We start from the raw sequence: 19236 nt of genomic DNA on the forward strand, positions 1-19236 counted from the left end.
CTGTATCTCCAACAGAGTAGTTTCAATCAGTATTCCAGTATCCTGGAGTTACCAATTCATCCTGCCAGAAGAATAAAAATGCATCCTGCTCTTAAGGAAAGAATACAAGAACAGGGAAATGCACTTCAACAGAGAGAACTTCAACCTACCAGCACAGAGCAGCTCACAACGGCTTTGACTGTCCCAGTGTGCTGCTTTGGTCATACCCAAGTTTTTCAGTCCCGATGTATCAGTAATAAAACTTGATCTATCATGCAACATCAAAATTTACTTCCAAATGTGCTTTTGTGATTACAGATCTGACTGGGAGCCTCCAGCAATAAAAAGCTATTTCTGCTTTCAAAATAAAGGCTAGTAGCTCCTGTGAGCAGCTTAAATAGCCATTCACAGACTAACGCTGTGATACAGAATGCTTTAGCTTGAGGAAGGTTATGGTCACAGACATCACTGTACAAAACACCAAATGGATTCTTTCTGTATGGAATAACTTGAGCAAACAGTAAGCCGTTGGCCAACAGAAGCTGATGTTCTCCAAATTCGCAGGAGTTCCCCATCATAAATGTTTGTATTTTTGACATCTACAATTTTTGAGAGAAGCTTCTGACACACAATTGGCAGAAGATGGTCCCCACATCCAAAAGCACCCAATGCCAGCTTGCAGCAACAGCCATTTCATTTTAAGCAGAGCACACTGAGCCACACAGCTGAAAAGCTTGAGCGTATTTGGATGTCTGTCTCCAGCTCCCAGGGGAGCCAGAGCCACACAAGAATAATTCCCCTGCAGAATTTCCAGATTTGGCACCTTTTTGGACACAATTCACATGGCTCCAGTCACCTGCCCTGAAACACACTAAAACTTTTACTTTCTTGAAAGCTCAGGCATGCTGCAAACACACAGAAGGCAAGATCCTTCAACAGTCTTTAGAAATCACAGAGACACAGGCAAACGTTTTTCCCGCAGTATGTTACAAGTTTAATTGTGCAAAAATACAGTCATCAAGACTTAAGCTTTGTTGTAAACTGAATGTAATTCCAGTGAGGTACAGGCATGGAAAGAGGTCCTACTGTAATTACAGCAAATACACCATAGTCACTGTGTGTATGCGGTTCGATACACTGATATACTGTTCTCAAGTGATTTACACATTCTGTATTTAACTGTATTAATCTGTATTTAATCTGTATTAATCAAGAGAACCAAAGAAATGACACCAAAGAGGAAAGCCAGTAGCACTGCACTAACTCAAAAGAACGTTAACAAAATTTAGACAAACTCCCCAGTGATGGCCAAGAATTAATCTGTGATATGGCAGGTGGGCAGTGTAACTCCCCTTCATCCAACACAGTATATACTGTGCTTCAGCAAAAGAAAAGGCTTTCCTAATGCCAGCATTTATTTCAAGCACAGGAAGATGAAGCATTAACAACCTTTAAAACTGTGTTTCAAACCATGAAATACCAATGGTGTTGCATAAGAACATAAGAAATAGATGGGGGGGGGGGGGGGGCAGGAAACACAAAAAACTTTCAGAGCTCAGTTCTCTGGCTCCACCACTTAATAAGACAAAAAACCCATATGGAAAAGACAGACACTGCTGAATCCCCTCGCTGACTAAAATCCTCCTGCAGTGCCTACATCACTGAGGAAAAAATAGCTTTCAAAGCAATTCCCCTCCTTACACATTCATGTTTTAACATAACCAGCTTGGGCATTCGTAATGCTGTCCCCCTATGGCTACTTTTTGGTTCTAACAAATCTAGACACTTCTTGCAAAAGCATTTCAACATCTTTGTTATCCTTGTCTTCTGAACTTGGTTCCCAGTCAGAGTCTTCATCGGTAGGTTTGCACACCTCTTCCTCATCATCTCTAAAGCCGCCATTAAGGTCATACTCATGTGGTTCATCTTTCTGCAGGAGTGGGCTGGAAACTAGGACCATGTGTGGCAATCAGTTAGCTGAGGGGAATGTGCTCAAGCTTGTCTAGACAACAATTAACCTGATGAGACGTGTTTACAGAGCACAGGGGAGTGGGAGACGGATGGTGGATGGCGCCAAGGATGGCACCGAGGAAAGGGAACACCTTGCTGTTAATTGATGGCAGTTAACCACCAATCAGGGATTGCCTAGGATGCAATGCTTAGCTTCAAGAACCAATCTGTTTAAAACGCGCAGCTTCTGAAAGTGTATATAACCTCGTGCTTCTGTACAATAAATTGACATTTGCTTGCATCAAGCTGCGTCCCGTCTCTTCATTCGCCGCATCTTTCTCCACAGCCCTTTCTCCTGTAGGGACAAAAATGCCATATATTCATTAATAATAAATACAGAACGAAAGAGACCTTGCAGGGGCCATCTAGTTAGCCTCTCTCCTCAGCAGGAGAAAGGCTCAACTAAAGCACTCTATCCAATGCTGACAATTTTGTGTTTGACTTTCAAGACTCTCATGTAAAGCTGTACCATCCCTCTCTGACCACTACTGCAGGGCTTACCAGTCTGATCAATTAAGAAAGTTCTCCTTAGTGGCTTTTCTTCCAGCACTTGGAAAACAGTTGCCAGGCCTCTTCTGATAACATCTTCTGATATCAGAAGAAAACGGTATCAGATAACATCTTCTGACAACTCTCCTTTCCTGAAGGAGTGGCATACACAATTTTCCTGGTCATCTTCCTGCTACTTCTATACCTAAACAAGGCATCTTTCTTGCCCTTTAGCCCCTAGCTCTTGCTAGACAGCTATTCCGACTCTAAATTTTCTGCCTTCACCCATCCATATTTACTTAGGGCTACTTTATACTCTTGCTCTTTGGAATCTGACATGGCTTTGAATTCCCATTCACTTCTTTCCTGAGCTTCAGGTCAGCAAAGACAATCTGCTAGATCACTCACCTCCTACGTTCTCAACTTCGATCTGTGCTGTGTAGTCTGTGCTTCCTTTCTGAACACACGTTAAGGAAACAACAAATGCTGAACACTTCTTTCCTGAGCTGGATGCAGCCTACCCCTTTCCCAGTTCAGTCTATTCTATCGCGCTGCTGTCCAATCTGCTGCCTATCCATCTTCTGCACAGCTCACACTTTGTGACTAAATTGCCTTCTCTCTTCCCAGTATGTCACAATACTCTACATTGGCAGGAGTCAAAACTTGGAAACCTCTATTCACAAGAAATGGATGCTGCTCGCTGCATGTTCCTAAACTTTTTTAGGCAGCTTGTCTTGCAGTAGTCTTTTAATTGCTCAAATATGTTGACATATATAAACCAGTTCCCAGAGACAGGGCAAGCCTGATTTTTGAAGAAGCCTTATCTACCTGACTTGGTAGCATCGATGCAAAGCTGCTGCCATAGCAGCATTGCCTTCTCCTTTTACTTATCGGTAGCTGTGAACCTTTAACATGTTTATTTCCACTGCTTTGGGACTTTGGCAGATGTGCACGACCATTGCTCTACCAGCCTACGCTACCTCCCTTTTTCTTACAGGCCCACAATTCCTAACTAGCCACAGTCTGTTAATATTCCAGTCATGGTATGCTGCCCTTAAGTCACACCCCCGAGTAAAGCTGTATTTGTTCCTTTTCTTCCCAGCCTCCAGTTTCTGCATTCTTACCTCATTTGGAGATAACCTGTCAATGATCTCATAATGATTTATCTGTTGAGCAGTTCTTATCATCTTTTATATGAAACTAGAAATGTGTCTTCTCAGCTACACAACCCAGTCCAAATCATCCATGTTTATATTAACCTCAGGTATTTCTTAGCAGCTTCTTGAAACCTCAGGTCAGAGCTCCAGACACTCAAGCTGTGCGTGTGGTGAACAAGCAAGAACACCAGCACCTGGTGTAGTCAGATCACATCCTCTGTCAGTTACATTTTTCTGCTAGTGGGAATGTTACTATTCCAGAATCATCTTATGGTCTGATTAACATTTTATACTCTATAGCAAGGTTTTCAAAAGCACTTACAGCAGCAGTCAATTCCCTCAAAGGTACACAATTTTATGGGTGAACTGTGCTACAGAGGCACCCAATGACTTCCTAGAATAAAGTCAGCCATGTGTGACACAGCCAATACTACAACTGAGAAATATCCTATGGCTAGCAACCTATATAGCACCTAGCAGAAAATCCTGAAAATGTCAGCTGTCAATTTTGGCTGTAATCCCATCCCATATGATGCTTGCTAGTTTACTGTTTACCAGACTTTAGAGGAAAGTAATTATGCCCATGTTTACCCATAACAGCAGAATTTTTTCTAAGAATCACAGACTATAGTCGTGCAGAAGGAATTATGTCTGGAGGGAGAAGTCGAAACAAAGATTCTAAATACCTTAAGAACAAAATCTCTCTTCTCAGCCTAAGCCTGTGAGAATAATAAACCCAAGACCGGATTAACAAAGAAAAACTGCTCTTCACTTTCACAGCACTGCAGGTGGTATTTTACAACGGAAATAGGAATTCTGGAAAAATACTGATTACTTCCATATTTCTCCTACAAATGTATGAGGAACATACGATGTTGGTTTTCGTCCACCAGTGTTTTTAGATTTCAGCAGTGAATGATGCACTTCCTTCCATGTCTTCCCACTCCTCTCTTTCTGCTATAGTTTAATTCAGCTCCACAGCCCCTGAAGCTGCTCATTAAGCACAGTTCTGCCTTTCCCCTAGTACCGTATTTATAAATATGACCTTGAAACATTCCCTGGAAGTATCTCCTTCACACGGGGAGAAAAAGCTTGCTGACCACCCCTTTACAAAGGGTTATGTTTGGAAGTGAGCCGATCAGCTTGCTAGAAAACATACACAGAAGTGTGCAGGAGAACTCTCAGACTCCATAGCCACAGCAGGTCATTCATCCAAGTAGCAACAAGGCAGTGAAGTCATTCACTAGTGACAATTTAATGACAACACACATTCCAGCCTTTCTTTTTTTTTCCCCTTCCTCCCTTACAGCTATTTCCCCAGTAATTAGCCTTAGACTGTTTCTCAGAACATAGACCACATTCTCTATTGGCAATTTGTAATCCATCTCGCAGCAATTAGACTATCAATGTTAAAAACTAAACATGGCAAATGTCATGTAGATAGCACCCTTCTTTTCTTGGCTGGTGGAGTTTCAGTGCACTTGAACAGAAATTAATCCTGCTGTGCTTAACAGTGCAGTTGTGCCAAACAGCACGAAATAAAGGCTAATGGAACCTTGCCTGTGTGATCTTGCATGGCTCGGTACGACCGCCTCAGACGTGAGCTTGCTGAGTGCAACCTTTTACAAGCTTTCCCCTCAAGAGAACGAAGCAAGCCAGTCAACAAGATATTGAGGGGAAAAAAGAAATTTAAACAATCATTAAATATGAACAGAACTTTAATTAATGAATTCCCTTCTTCCCACTGTGCATGGAATATCATTTTTTCCCTGGTTCGTTCTTAGGATGAGGAGTTGAATTTAACAGATTGAATTTCACTTCCATGTCAAAGATTTACACATTTACAAGAGAAGCACTTTTCCATCCATAGCCATGCCTGGCTGACCACCTGCCATGAGCTGCACACACAGGATCTACCATTCTGGTAAGGAAGGTCCTCTTATGAAAGACACAGCTACAATTTTAAACCTTCAAGATTAGCTTTAAACTTCAGATATGCACACAGTCCAGCTTGCTTCATTATTAAAATCTTAACCGCTCGCTGCACTTACAACGCTGCTTACAACTCTTGCCACTCTTTAATGCACATTTCTGCAAGGGAGCGGTGATCAAGATGGGGCTCATACTTGCATCATGGGATGTGGCAAAGCGTACAGCTAACAAATATGCCTCAAAATATGCTAGTGCACAGATACACCCATATCAAGCATTCAGTGACAGCAGAAGTACACACACACATGATAAGGAAATGGGATGGGAAAGACATTCCCGAGTGGAAAGTAGGTCACAGACAGAATGGAGGCCAAAACACTTTGTCTAGAAAACTACAGCTATTTGCACTTTACTTTCTCTAGAAGGCAGATCTCTGTTTTGAAGATTTCTGTAGGAAATGCCCAGCCATACCTTGGTGATCTCAAAGAAGACAAGTCAGTTCCCACCTCCACTCGAGATGCAGCAGTTCCACATCCTCATGCCTTGTTCAGGCCAGTGAAAGTAAAGATGGCATATCATCAGGCTTTCAGACTGCTCTTCAACGCTCACTTTTAAATTATTTTAGAAATAACAGGAAGCTTCACATTTGGAAGCCAAACTGAGATACAAGAGATGCCTTGAAACAGAGCTAAAGGATATTTAAAACTGGAGCCCATGCACCTGCCACATGTAAGTTAATATTATTGGCAGCAGCAAAGCAAGCTAGGTGTACTACTGGTAAATGGAGGAGATACTCATACACAGTATTACAGGTTACATTATCAAGAGAGACTACAGCTTGCCTGTGATACTACACAATCCTCACTGATGTCTAGAAACTAAAGTTCGAAGGATACATACATAGTTCACAGGGAACACTGCCCCAGCTGAAAGGCATTACCCTTCTTCGACACTTCAGTCCTAACAAGCCTGTAACATCAATACCTCAGAGTAAATATAAGAAAAGCTCATCACCACATCCGCAGATATCTTTTGACATTTATTTAGAGGTCAATGCAATGCAGAAGGAGTATCTCAATGTTTCAAGAGCAATCAGTCTTCATGGGGTAACCTTAACTAGCTGTGGATGAACTATTGGCTCCTTTCATCCTATTATGAACCCTGTTCAAGGAAGGAAGAATTGACTTGGTCACACATGTCTCTCAAAACATTTGTTTGTTTCGCTGCCTGCTTCCAGGGAAGGACAGGTGTGCTCAGCACACAGGAATTCAATTCCAGCACTATTACTTGCAAAAAAGGAAGCAGAGTTTTACTAAAATAATGACTACCTTCTTCTCAGGTAAGTATTATCAAGCATCTCCAGCACCACTAAATGCCCCAAAACCCAAAGCAGATCAGTTGCATCCCATGCTGATGGGCCCATTCATAACATCAGAACATACCATTTTTTGAAGTTTTTGTCGTGTTCTTCTCTCAGGTACTAAAGAAAGAAATGTTATTAGCCAGGACAGAGTACAACCTAGCAATAAGGTTATTCGGAGAGGTTGCTACAACAGAAGACTGACTTATTAAAAGAAATGCTGCAATGGTTGTGCTGTATTTACAAGTATAAAAACTACTCTGCTGCCCCCAAAAACCTTTTTTTTTGTATTAAATGATTCTTGAAAGATTACCCAGATGAACTGTTCTTACAATTATGAACCATGCCATCTGTAGACAAACATCATCGGTACTGTTTGGGGTTTTTACAGCAGACAATTGCAGTATTTCAAAGCATTTAAATATTTTACGCCATTGTTTCCATAAATGCAATTTCTCCTTAATAACCATAGAATCATAGAATGGTTTGGGTTGGAAGGGACCTTAAAGGTCATCTAGTTCCACCCCTCCTGCCATGGGCAGGGGTAATGTCATAATCCTGATTTTTTGAAGTAAAATGCATTATCATTACATTTCCCTAACTGTTCTGCTCTAAAGTATTGTCTTTTTGCATTGGGAATTAAATTGGGGAAAAAAACCCCTCCAAGTCCAATAATTAAGAAAAAGCACAAAAAGAATGCAAAGTACATCTTTGAATTCTCTAAGAACAGACAAAATATAAACAGTATATTCCCCTGTGTTTTTCAACAAGTCTAGTTACTGGAATACAAAAAGATTTTTAGAATAGAATCTCAGATTCAGTTTTAATTGTATTCCCTCCAAGCCTCAACAGAACATACATGCTATAGGGATATACACATTTTGCTGTGGGGATGGGAAAAAAAGCTACAGAAAAAATTTACTGCAGTATCCATTTGAAATGTTGAGAAATACTTCAGTATATTCCCTGTTTTCACTGTAATACTCCAGCTCCAAATGGAGGAAGCAGAATAGAGAGATCTGGTAAGACCATGCTATACCGTGCTTAGTTTTCAATAAAACCTGTTAAACTCATGAAAACAGCCACTTGCCACCTGGCATTTTTGTCAAATCCTAAGATATAAAGCATACAAACTATGTCAGTGGTGTCTGACCCAGACCATCTTGTTTCAGTTGAAAAACATTTGAAAAAGTGAATGTAAGTGTGCAGCGGCCAAGCAGCCTTACCTTCCTTATCACAGACAACGGCAACACCGCATGCTCAAGAAGAGCAAGGGTACAGGGCAATACAGAGCAAGCTGCAAATGCAATGTTACTTTCTCACTTAAAGCATTTTATTCCAAGGTGTTGGCATCCATTACTGGGTTTGGGGGTTTTTTCCCCCCACTTTGAGCTATACTGAACAACTTGGCTTACCTGGAGGTGCACTGTGCTTGTATTCTAGTTTATGCTGTGGATTCTTCCTGCAAAGAAAACAGTAAAAGCTTGATTTGCCACCTTGTTCCACACCTAACAAGAACCTAACAAGTTCCCAGAACTCCTCTGTATTTTGTGAATAATTTTCACTTCTTTTTAAAATAAAATTCTGTGACCAGTGCCTTACTGCAGTGTCTCAGCTTACGTAATGTAGGGTGGAAGAAAAAAAGGGTTCCATAAGAGTTCCTTTTGTTTCAGCCTTTTAAAAAAAAATAAAAAAGACAGCTGATCAAAACCAAGAGATGAGATAGTTTCCAAACTTGTAAGATGAGATGCATTTGTTCAGCATAATAAGAACTGATCCAATTATTTACTCTCACTAAAACCAAAACCAGAACATAACCTCTGGTGCACAAAGTGCAATGCACACACAGTGCATCACAAGTCTGAGATACCCAGCCGTAACTTCCATATTCTGCAACATAAGGCTAAAAATCAAATAGTTTGGGAAAATTAAAGAAATTGAAAAGAATTGCCTGTCTCAAAGTATCACAGGGAAAGGCCAAAGAAGGACTGTTAAGAGAGTTTACTCATTTCTGCAATATGCTGCTGCAATCTGGGAAGTTCAATATACAAGTGTGTATGTCTTCTATTAAAAAACAGCATCAATGCAATGAAAATTAAAAATTTAAAGTCAACTTACTCTTTGATCTGCAATAAATGCTCCCCTCATTCAGGCTGCGATCCAGGTCATGAACACACTGATTTATCCCACCCCCTAAAGCAGTTATCCAATGCTGTTCTAATGTTTTAACTTGGTCCCACTTACACCGTGCTGATCTGTTGTGTTAGTGTATTAGAGCGGCACGTTAAAATTGTTTCAGCTCAATTTACTTCTGTGCAGAAAATTAAAATTAAAAAAAATTCTAACTTTGGAAGAAAACTGGTTCAGTTGTCCTAATTTCTCCTTCTGAAAAAGAATCAACAATTAAAGCCCACTATTTAAGAATGACATACCATTTGACATTGCTTGAAACACAAGATTAATTTCTATAACTGCAGAATTTTTTTGATATTTTACAAAATACCCTTGCTGTGAAGACTGCCTTGTAAAACTAGTTGCTTATGTTTTCTTATTCTTCAAAAACAGAATACTCTTCAGTAAGAAAATCTTATTTTTACATCAAATAACTTGTTACACATTCACATACTTGAAGCTGATTTACAGTTTTATAGCTACTGCTATCCCAAAGTGCATTTCATGTGCATTAGAAGGGATAGTTATCTGAATAAAAACATGCAAGTACAGCTTTCTATTAAATACCGTACTGAAACAGAACAGTTGCTTAATCCAGTGTTTTGCAAGTGTTGGTAGCATCAGAGCATTTGATCCCAACTCAAGGCACAACATTTAGATAACTCAATTATGTATTCCAGTAGTAGCCAACAGATAAAGACAACAAAAATAACATCCAAATCCTTCAAATGACACCTGTTGCTTTGTGGAAAGAATTATCATTGCTTTGTGGGTGCCTCCTTTCTTCTACCCCAAAAAGAATGAAACGCTGTTTAAGAAATGATCAACTAATACAGCACAGGAGTTGACTTATCTGCAAGGAGAGACAGTTTTAGTTTTGGACAGTGTCCATTGTACTCCTGAAAAGTATGTTGGCAATTTCAGGAGCGGTATAAACCTAGATTTCGCATCCTGAGATGAGAAATTCATCTCACAGATGGTTTTTGAGAAAAGAAACACTTCTTCTGCATTAGTTGAACATAAGATGGCTTTTCCTTAAAAGTTACTCCCATTTTGTTACACTTTATAAAGAACACGCTCTTTAGGATCATCACGCTTCCAGGGAGAGAGAGAGAAAATGTTTCTGCTCAAGCACAATCTTTAACAGCGGCTGTTAGTTTCAATATGCCCCCACAGAAGGGCTGTTGTCTCAAAATATATCCTTTTGTCCATTGCATCAATTACAAAGCAGTCCTTACACTCTGCTAAATACAAGTGTAAAACCTAGATATTGAGAAACAAATGGAACAAAAGGATCTTTTGAAGAAAATCAACAGCTGCTAAAAGAAACAGCAGTCAGCCATAAACCGGATTTTCTTGCTGGTACCTAAATTATGCTTTCTAACAAATCAAATACTGACTAAAATAGAGGTTTTGTACAAAATCTTAACAAAAATTTTGTCAAAATCTGAACTAAAAGTTACATATCAAGAAGAACATGTAACAATAAATTATTGTTTCTATACAAGAACAGTTTACTACAGGTTGAAAAATGAGAAAGTTTTGATCTCTAGGCCACTGAACAGGTTCCAAAAGTCAAGGCTTCATGTTCACCAGCTGAAATCACAAATACTTTGCACAGACCTTGGTGGCATAAAGGTAGCAGTCTGGCGCCAGTAAATTTGGAAAGCCACAGTCAAGATTTAACATCACTATCCTACTGTCAATTTGCAACTCCAGGGGAGAACATTCTTAACCTGTAAAACAAGAAAAGCCATTTTGTACAGTGCTTCTTACCTATAACAAGCCGTTCCATACGGACATTCAGGCCGGTTATCATTGTTATCCTGAGTTACGATCTCTGTTTCATGATTGTCATCGTCATTAGGGTGACTAAACTGCTGAAAGTGAATGGGATTCTTCCTGCAAAAGACAAATATAGATCAAGAACTGACTATTCCATTTAAACAGGAGAAGTGGAGGTAAGAAAGGTGTTACTGAATCAGTGACATTTTCAGCGGTTACAGAAAGAGAAGCTTTTAACGTTTAACTTGGTGCAGAATGTAAGACCTGCTTTCAGGATAATTGAAGAAAAGTTTTGTTTCAGCAGAGGCCGCAAGAGGTTAAAACATGAATTCTCCTATTTGCCATCATCAGCTTTACGTTTCAGGCCTCCAACACATACACAATCTACTGATGTAGTCCCATAGCATGAATCTCGCTCCGTGGCTTGCTCTGTCATGACTCCCTCTGGAGTTACCAAGTGCTACACAAACCTCTCGCAAAGTCTGAGCTCAAGCTGCGAGGGCCAACCCATGGCAGCCGAGCAACTGCAGTCCTGAAGCCTTCCCACGCTCTCGGGTGATCACCTGTGAGCTTCAGGCAGCATGTCTCAATCATTACTTCTGTTCCGTATGCAAGTTACTACTCACTTGAACACTTCAAATGCCAGCGTATTATTCCAGAGGGATGAAGTGCTGGGGCCTGAGCAGCAGGCCCTGAGCCGAAGCTGACCTCCAGAAGAACCCGCCAACCCAACCTTAAATATATGTATTTAGTATCCAATCATTAGCGAAATATGCACGGTCATTAGTGAACCATGTATGGCCATTAGCAAAAGATGCACCTTGGATAAACTACAATCATGAGAGAAGAGACAGCGCATCCTTCCTTGCTTAGAGGCGGGCGGCCAAAGCCATGAATCCAGCTGTTTGGCCTTGTCTGGAAACCGGTGGTTAAAATCCAGTCGATAAAGGGAACTCCCTCGGTTCCTCCCAACCCCTGGCCAGGCTTTGGTGGCATCTGACAGGAGAGTGAAACCAGATGTTTCCACGTTTGGAATTACGTGAGCTTGTTTATTAATAGTATAAAAGCTGAACCCTCTTGCAGCGACGTTGCAGACCTCACCTACCAGGAGATGCCCTGCGCAGGACTTCCCAGCTGCCGGGACAGGCTCTCCAGATCCTCGTGCAACAGGGGCTCCCCAGCGACTGCGGAGCTGGAGGATGGCAACCTGTTAGGGCAACGGGTGATGTATCTTTCTGAACCACTACAGCTAGCTGTGAATAGTAACGATTAGGTGCATTGCCTTGCTTATCTGTTTTATTGTTTGAATCAGGGTATCATAGGCTAATCCTTCTGTATGTGCATATTGCCTTGTTTTCTGCATTAATTTGAAACAGTGCATCAAGGGTATCTTCTGTATTGGTTTCTGTGTGCTATCTATTGACCCCATCAACTGGCAAAACAATGGAGCAGTCTCCTGGACATTACATTGATTATGCTCTCAGGTTTGCCTTGGCTACCGTGGCATTTTATTTGAAATACCAAATCACAACGATGACATGAAGTTGTACCCTAAGACATAACTCTGTGTGTAGCTGAGCCACACCGATGTTAGTGATGAGAGCACCGTACAAGACAAGGCAGCTATAAACAACATCACTTTGTGAAGAAGTGATGTTAAAAAGAACACAGAAAAATACATTATGACTTCAGGAGAAATTCATGGGGCAGATCAAAAGACACTACAAAAAATTATGTCATAGTGAACATACTGTACTAAAAGCAAATCTACTTTTTCCCTCTGATTTCTTTTAGAGACACTTTTTTTCAACCATATTTGAAAGCAAGAAAAGTGAGATGTTTTAATAAATGATTTTCCAAAAGATATACACAAAATACTTCAGTGATTTACCACTAATTCCCAGTGTACATAATCAACATCTTTGTGCAAACTGTAAAAGTGAACTGCTTGCCTCAAGCAAGAGCAATGATAACTTTAAACTGCAGAGGGATTACTGCTGTCATTTGCACTTGTTACAGCTGCATTTAGAAACACCAAGCCAGAAGCACGTATGCAGCTAGCGACATACACAGCAGCTTCCTCACTGACCACAACAGGCTCTTATGAACTTTCTAGGGAACAGTCAGTATTATTTTCAGCATTTCAACCAACACCGTAAGAGAAAAAGCGTTTGTTATAGCTTTTGCAAAATGATTACTTAAGCACCGTGAGCCCCACTAACCATTCAGGCCTCCTTTCAGGCACCGAAAACAGATTAGATATTTAGTATTAATACTTTTACATCTCCATCTGCTTGGTATCTTTCACTCGGGAAACTCAGCAAGCAAGCTACAGATAAACTCTTCCAGGAGCTACTTATCAGAGATCCAGTGTCCCTTAGTCCTATTTACACAGGTGACAGACGCCTTGTTCTGGTTCTGGTCTTTTCTGTTGATTTCTGCAGACTGTAGGGTAAGTAAATACTGTTTCACTAGATATCATTGCAAGGCTGCATTTACCAGTCTTTTATTCTACAAGTTCTCAGAAAACATCACTTCTAACGCCACATTCAGGCTGGCTGCCTACTTCTTTTGCCATTTAAAAATAAATGGGATGAAACCAAGTCATTTTAGAGGCTACTTGCTTTGTTTTCTAAATGCACAGAGCTAACGTACTAGCAATATTAGCCAGAATTTGAGTTCAGTCATTTGAAACACAATTCATCTTCTCAAAGGGACACAGAAGCAGCTAATGCTCTGTGAAATCATTTTAATACTTATTCCTACAATAAGATACATGCAGCATCATAGTCATGAAGGAAAGAAGGCCTAAGAGCTGCCAGTTAGCTAAACTATTCTGTTTTAGGTGATAGCCAGTTCCTTTCATGAATTTACTTCAAAAGCTATTTGGCCAATACCAAAGAGCCTTTATTGCAGGAGAGAAAAAAGAAAAAAAAAATTGTATAGGAGGAAGCAAGAAAAAGGGAAGGGTCTTGAGGTACGCACCCTATCACTGGGCCTCAGGATTCTTTGGGCCAGTGGATGATGCTCCTCAAATTATTCATCACCTGTGAAGCACCTTAAACATGTCCTATTTCAGATGCTCAGGACTAGTAACAACATCATAGCTTCTCTTACCTTTATGTGGATAATTTATACTTACTCCATTTCTAGATGTTGTGCAACGATATCCAGCAAAATAAATAGAAGCAGAGAAATGCACAGCTAATATTAAGTACACATTATCCCTTCTTGCAAAAATCTTCTTCCTTTTATTAAGAGTTTGGTTTGTTTGAGGGTTTGTTTGGGGTTTTTTGAATACAAGAGATCTGAGTTGTAAGAGCACAGCACCCTTCATGCTGGAAGCTGCACTCCAAAGTTAGTTTTACAACAAAACCTTGCTGCACAGGAATACGTTATTAATTTGATCAAAACAAAATCATTAAGCTTTACTCGCACAAAAAATAACCAATTAAAAGCCTATTTTAAGAATAAAGTTTTAGGAGAGTTGCCTTCTCATACACAGAAGCTCTGAATTTGTGGCAGAAAATTATGCAAATAAAAATTATGCAAGTAACACTTACAAAGTTCTTCAGAATCAATGCAGTCATCTCCAGCAGCAGCTGAGCATCGCTCAGTGAAATACTCAAGACAGTTTTCATCTATGCAGCTCCCAAAAGCATCTTAAAAGCTTTTTCTAAAACAAATTTAAGTGGTAAGGTCAGAATCCCTGGCTCTTCTTAATCACATGCAGGAGACCCCTGTCATCTCAAGGGCTTATTTTCTCAGCCTACTAAAGAAACTGGTAAGGAAAACGTAATGACTCACCAGCACTAGTTATAAAGCCATAGTATTCAAGCCTGAAGTTAACGCCACAAGTGCGTGTAAGATGTTTATAAGTTCTAAACTCTAAGTCTTACTAGAAAACAGGTCTCATAAAAAGACAGATGCAAGTCTGTAGCTGCCAGATTTACAAGCTGAAGGTGAAATGAAAAATACTTCTTTTCATAAACAAAGAGCACAGTATTTAGAAGAATGCACATACAAATCCAAAGGCTGGTTGAGCATGCCCTGCTTTGACAGTTACAGGAAAGATTCACACACACCCAGTCAGCACAGAACTGTACCACAGGCTAGCCAAAGGATAGAATTGTGGACAAAAATTGTGAAATTACAGTTTCAGAGATGAGAGTTCAGCTGTACCACACCCCTACTATGCAACTCGAAATGGGGGTTGGGTTTGAATTTGTTTTTGTTTTTAAATCCCTATTCTTCTAACTTCTGAAAAGCGAGCAGCAGACAAGAAAATGAACACAAGACAGTATTCAAAGAGTAAGTTCCTTGACAACAAATATAGTCAGATATAACACAGACAGAGCACTTGCCTCCTAGTGGTAACAGCAGTTTCTTTCGATTTGGAAAAAGCTTCAGACTGCCACAGGAAGAGAATCTCACACTGACGGAGGATAAGAAGAAGAATCTCTGCAGAGAGAAGTGTGAATCAAGCTTGACTCTTTCAAAAAGCGTGTTTTCAAATTCATAAATGAAGAAACTGAGCTATGGGTTACAAAGTTATTTCCTAAACATTTCAGCTATGTGTTAGAGACATCTAATAAAATCAACTAAACTAACATTTCATCTTTTCCATTTGTGCTGTTCAACCACACACCCACCAAAGGTGCCTGTCATATGCAGAAGACAAGTATCTCTTACTAGGAGTTTATAAAATACGGATTAGAAAACTGAAGGGCATTCAGTTATTGGAAAAATTACATTTTATATGAAACCTCACCTAGAAAGAACACTGTAAGGAAATGTTATGGTTACCAAAGCAGTCCTCATTTAAGACGTTGACTCCTACAGCACATTGTGCTAGAAGACACCTTTCATAAGGTTAATGGAAGGAGACAAAAACCAGCTACTCATCGTACTCAAAAGAGCACTCAAAGCAGCTCCTCTTCCTTAGCAACTCTAAAAAACAGGTTTTGCTCAAGGAGAACACTACACAATCAAAAACTGAATACGCTATCAGTGCGTTCCTTCAAAGCGTCCATTCACATCACACTTATGTACACTTCTGTCAAGCATATGGGTAACTGCAATGGCTTGCTTTACTGCAACATAGCTATCTCATTGATGCAGAATGACTACTTGGTGGTCTTGCATTAAAAGCACATACAGGACAGACGATAAAGCACCTTTCTTTGCAAACAAGCAGGTTTAGTCTCATCACATTTCCTGAAGATCAAAGCTGATGGTTTTGATACTTCCTATTTACAAATTTCTCCAACAAAATAAGATTTCGTTATGTGCTATTTCAGAGCATTCTTTTCTTCTTACAGAGCAACACTTCCCAAAAGTACTGCTGCCAAATGTTTTAGAATAAAGACCCAAGAAGAAACGTGCACATGCAGACTCCTATTGCATGTTACCTGTAACTAAAACTTGCCTTCCAAAACATTAGGAATCCTTCAGCGTGTCAGAGCACTGAATCAGCTTCACCCCCACAGAGGGGAAAACTTGTCTGAGCAAAATGAAAAGTAGCTGGAGCAAACTAAAGGCTGCATTTGTACTACTGGATCAGCTTGGCTGCCTAATGAACCATGTCCTCCTCATAATCATGAAGGGCAAAAACTGAGATATGCGAAGGAATGCTACATGAAAACTGGAAGCCTGATGTGCTCATGAACACAACAGCTTTACGCAGTTATCTGCAGCAACAGGCACACCAAACATACACAAGAACCCATTTACTTGTGCTTGCTTGTTTGCTGAACAACCTAAGCTTTTACTGTCACTCAAGCCCCTTGGGGGAAGAGGTAAAAAATACAAAAGTAGTAATAGTGATAATATTTAAAAAAAAAAAAAAAAATCACAGGACCTCCTGTTTCCTGGATTAGCCTTATCTTTTGTGGTTACAATGTACATAGATTTATGTAGTGCTCAAAATCTTCTCCTAAAGGCAGTTCTCAGGTCACTGGTCACTTGCTACCCTCAGGAACACCTCTAGACGCCTATCTTCTCTTCAATATATTAACACATGGCATTACAGATCTTTTCTGGGCAGAAAGAACTAGCAGGAGACCAGGCACTCAGCACTGGGGTTTTTGGGATCTTGCTGGTACATTTGTATCGCACAAAACATTTGTATGACAGATTGTGAATTGAGAGGATATGAGTAGCAGAAAAAAAAATAAAAATCATCCCTCAATTGAAGTATCGCCAAAGACACTGACCAGATAAGGGTTCACAGGGAGTTTATAAGTGTGACTTGTTCTGGTTTTAAGAGGGGACTGAATGCTTAAAAAAAAAAAAAAAAAAAAAAAATGGTGCAGATTGGCCAAGTTACAACAGAAGTAATTCTCCATTGTTTAGGGATAACAAATAATAAGCATTTTAAATAGTCAGATCACAAAGCATACAATAACTTCATCTTTCATAAAAGTTTCAGCTGCAAATAAAATAAGCCTACAGGGTCTATGTTGGGCATTTCAATCATTTACATCTCTTCTCCCTGCCGGTACATGTACTGTACACACAGGGGGGTTTATTTCTTTCCTTTTTAAAGTGGACCTTTGTTTCTTATTTCCTAGAACTCTGCATCGTTTAATCTGCTGAAGTACATCATCCCTTGTTTAGGTTATATTGAAAGTTAGCAAGACATCCTAGCTCCTCCTTTTATACTTTTAAAATTCTTGCTATGCCATTGGTTTCTCATCAGTCCCCATTTACCAAAAGATTTCTTTCAAATCAAAGCTTGTAACGACTTTACTGTTTTTGGTAGCTAATACAGTACTTCTTAATAACAAGCTAGCTTAAGCTGGGTTTATTTTTGCTTCACCTGTAACAGCCTGTTCCATACACGCAAGGTGTCCTCTTACGCTTGTTCTGTTTGGAGCTTTCTGAAGTATCTGCACTTCTGGTTGAATCAGAAATCTGTCTTGTAATCCAGATTTGCATCAGGCTCAAGAGTCCTTTCCTGGGCACCAAAAGATCAGGAAGTCCTGCCCAGTGAGCCTGTTGGCTTGCAGAACCAGTCATCTGCTCTTTGTTTACTGTTTCCTCAATTCTATTTCCTTTACTGGAGATCTGACCTACTCTTTTAGACAATTTACTATGCTGCTGCCTAGCTTTTCTTCCCACAGAACTTCCAGGGGTTTTTGTTCCAGTCTTGCCATTCCCTGCCATGTTTCTCATGGTATTCTCAAGAGGAAATCCAGAGCATTCTGTGGAACAAGGTTCCATTTTGAAGGACCTGAAAATGTACATTCTTCAGAACTAAAAGCTTTAAGGTCAAACTCTGCCTCATCATTCCTGTTTTCAAAGTGAGAGAATCATAGTAGAGCCCAGGCTGGAAAGGACCTTGATAGAGATTAAAACCAGCCCCGTGGGCACATATTAGCTTGGGGCTCATCGTTAGCCAGCAGATGTGTTACACTTGAACAAAAGGTTAGATGATGGAAGTGTAAAGAACTCTAGTAGGTAACAGAAACTAAACAACAGACTGCTAATGTATGCAAAGGTAAGCAGGAAATTTAGGTAACTGCCCAATAAGATGAAAAGTACATCCTGAAGAGGCGCCAGAGGGAGGAGGTTATGATAATGAATTTTTGGAAACCTTACGTATTTGCATGACTTTGTATAATAAATATCTGTCGGCTTGTTGAAACAGCGTGCAAGTTAGGAGTAGCGATCCCCCTTGCACCCAACGCTGCAATAAACATACCTCTTTGTAACTGCCCTCGAGTTGTACAGTTCGATTCCGCATGTCAGTTTGGTGACGCAGGTGAGACCCTCTCTGTCCGGCTGTAGGACCTGCTGAGGACAGGACTCCTCTGGGTGCCCCCAGGGTTTCTCAGGAGGACTCCCCTACTCACCTAGATGACTGCGAGGACAGACAGGGACCATCGTCGGTGGACCAGGTATGTTGCAGTTGGGTTGGGGATACCTGTAAGTTGTGAGGAGACATCCTACGTGAGGTAAAGAGCGCTGGTGCTTGCCCCTGGAAAGGCTGGGGGTGGGAATTCGGGTGCTCTCCTCGCTGCGGTAGCGGGAAGGGGCCTCTCGAGGGGTAACAGGTTTTCTCCCGAGTGGTGTGTTTTGGCCAATTTGGGTTCTCTTCAAGAATGTATTTTGGCCATTTTGTCATCTGTTGTAAAATTCGGTACCGTGTATTAGTTGAGACCTCTTGTTGATATTTGACGTTCTGGGGTGGCATAACGGTGTTTGAGGTCGGAATGTCCATCATAAAATGGTATTGTTGCTATCTATCTGAGTAGCAGAGTGAGTGTGTAACGGGCCCTTTTGTGCGAGTGTTTTGTGCAACTGAGACGTAGCTCAGCTACAAAGCGAGTGCTGAAACCTGCAACTTGT

At 40.4% G+C, this 19236-nt stretch overlaps 1 pseudogene; it reads right to left on the minus strand.

Annotated features, from left to right (window-relative positions):
* Positions 1-960: 960 nt before the first annotated feature.
* LOC129784581 (aprataxin and PNK-like factor) lies at positions 961-18108 on the minus strand (annotated as a pseudogene).
* Positions 18109-19236: the final 1128 nt, after the last annotated feature.

This window comes from Falco peregrinus, chromosome 5 (genome assembly GCF_023634155.1).
Source record: "Falco peregrinus isolate bFalPer1 chromosome 5, bFalPer1.pri, whole genome shotgun sequence".
In the NCBI taxonomy this organism is placed as follows: Eukaryota; Metazoa; Chordata; class Aves; order Falconiformes; family Falconidae; genus Falco; species Falco peregrinus.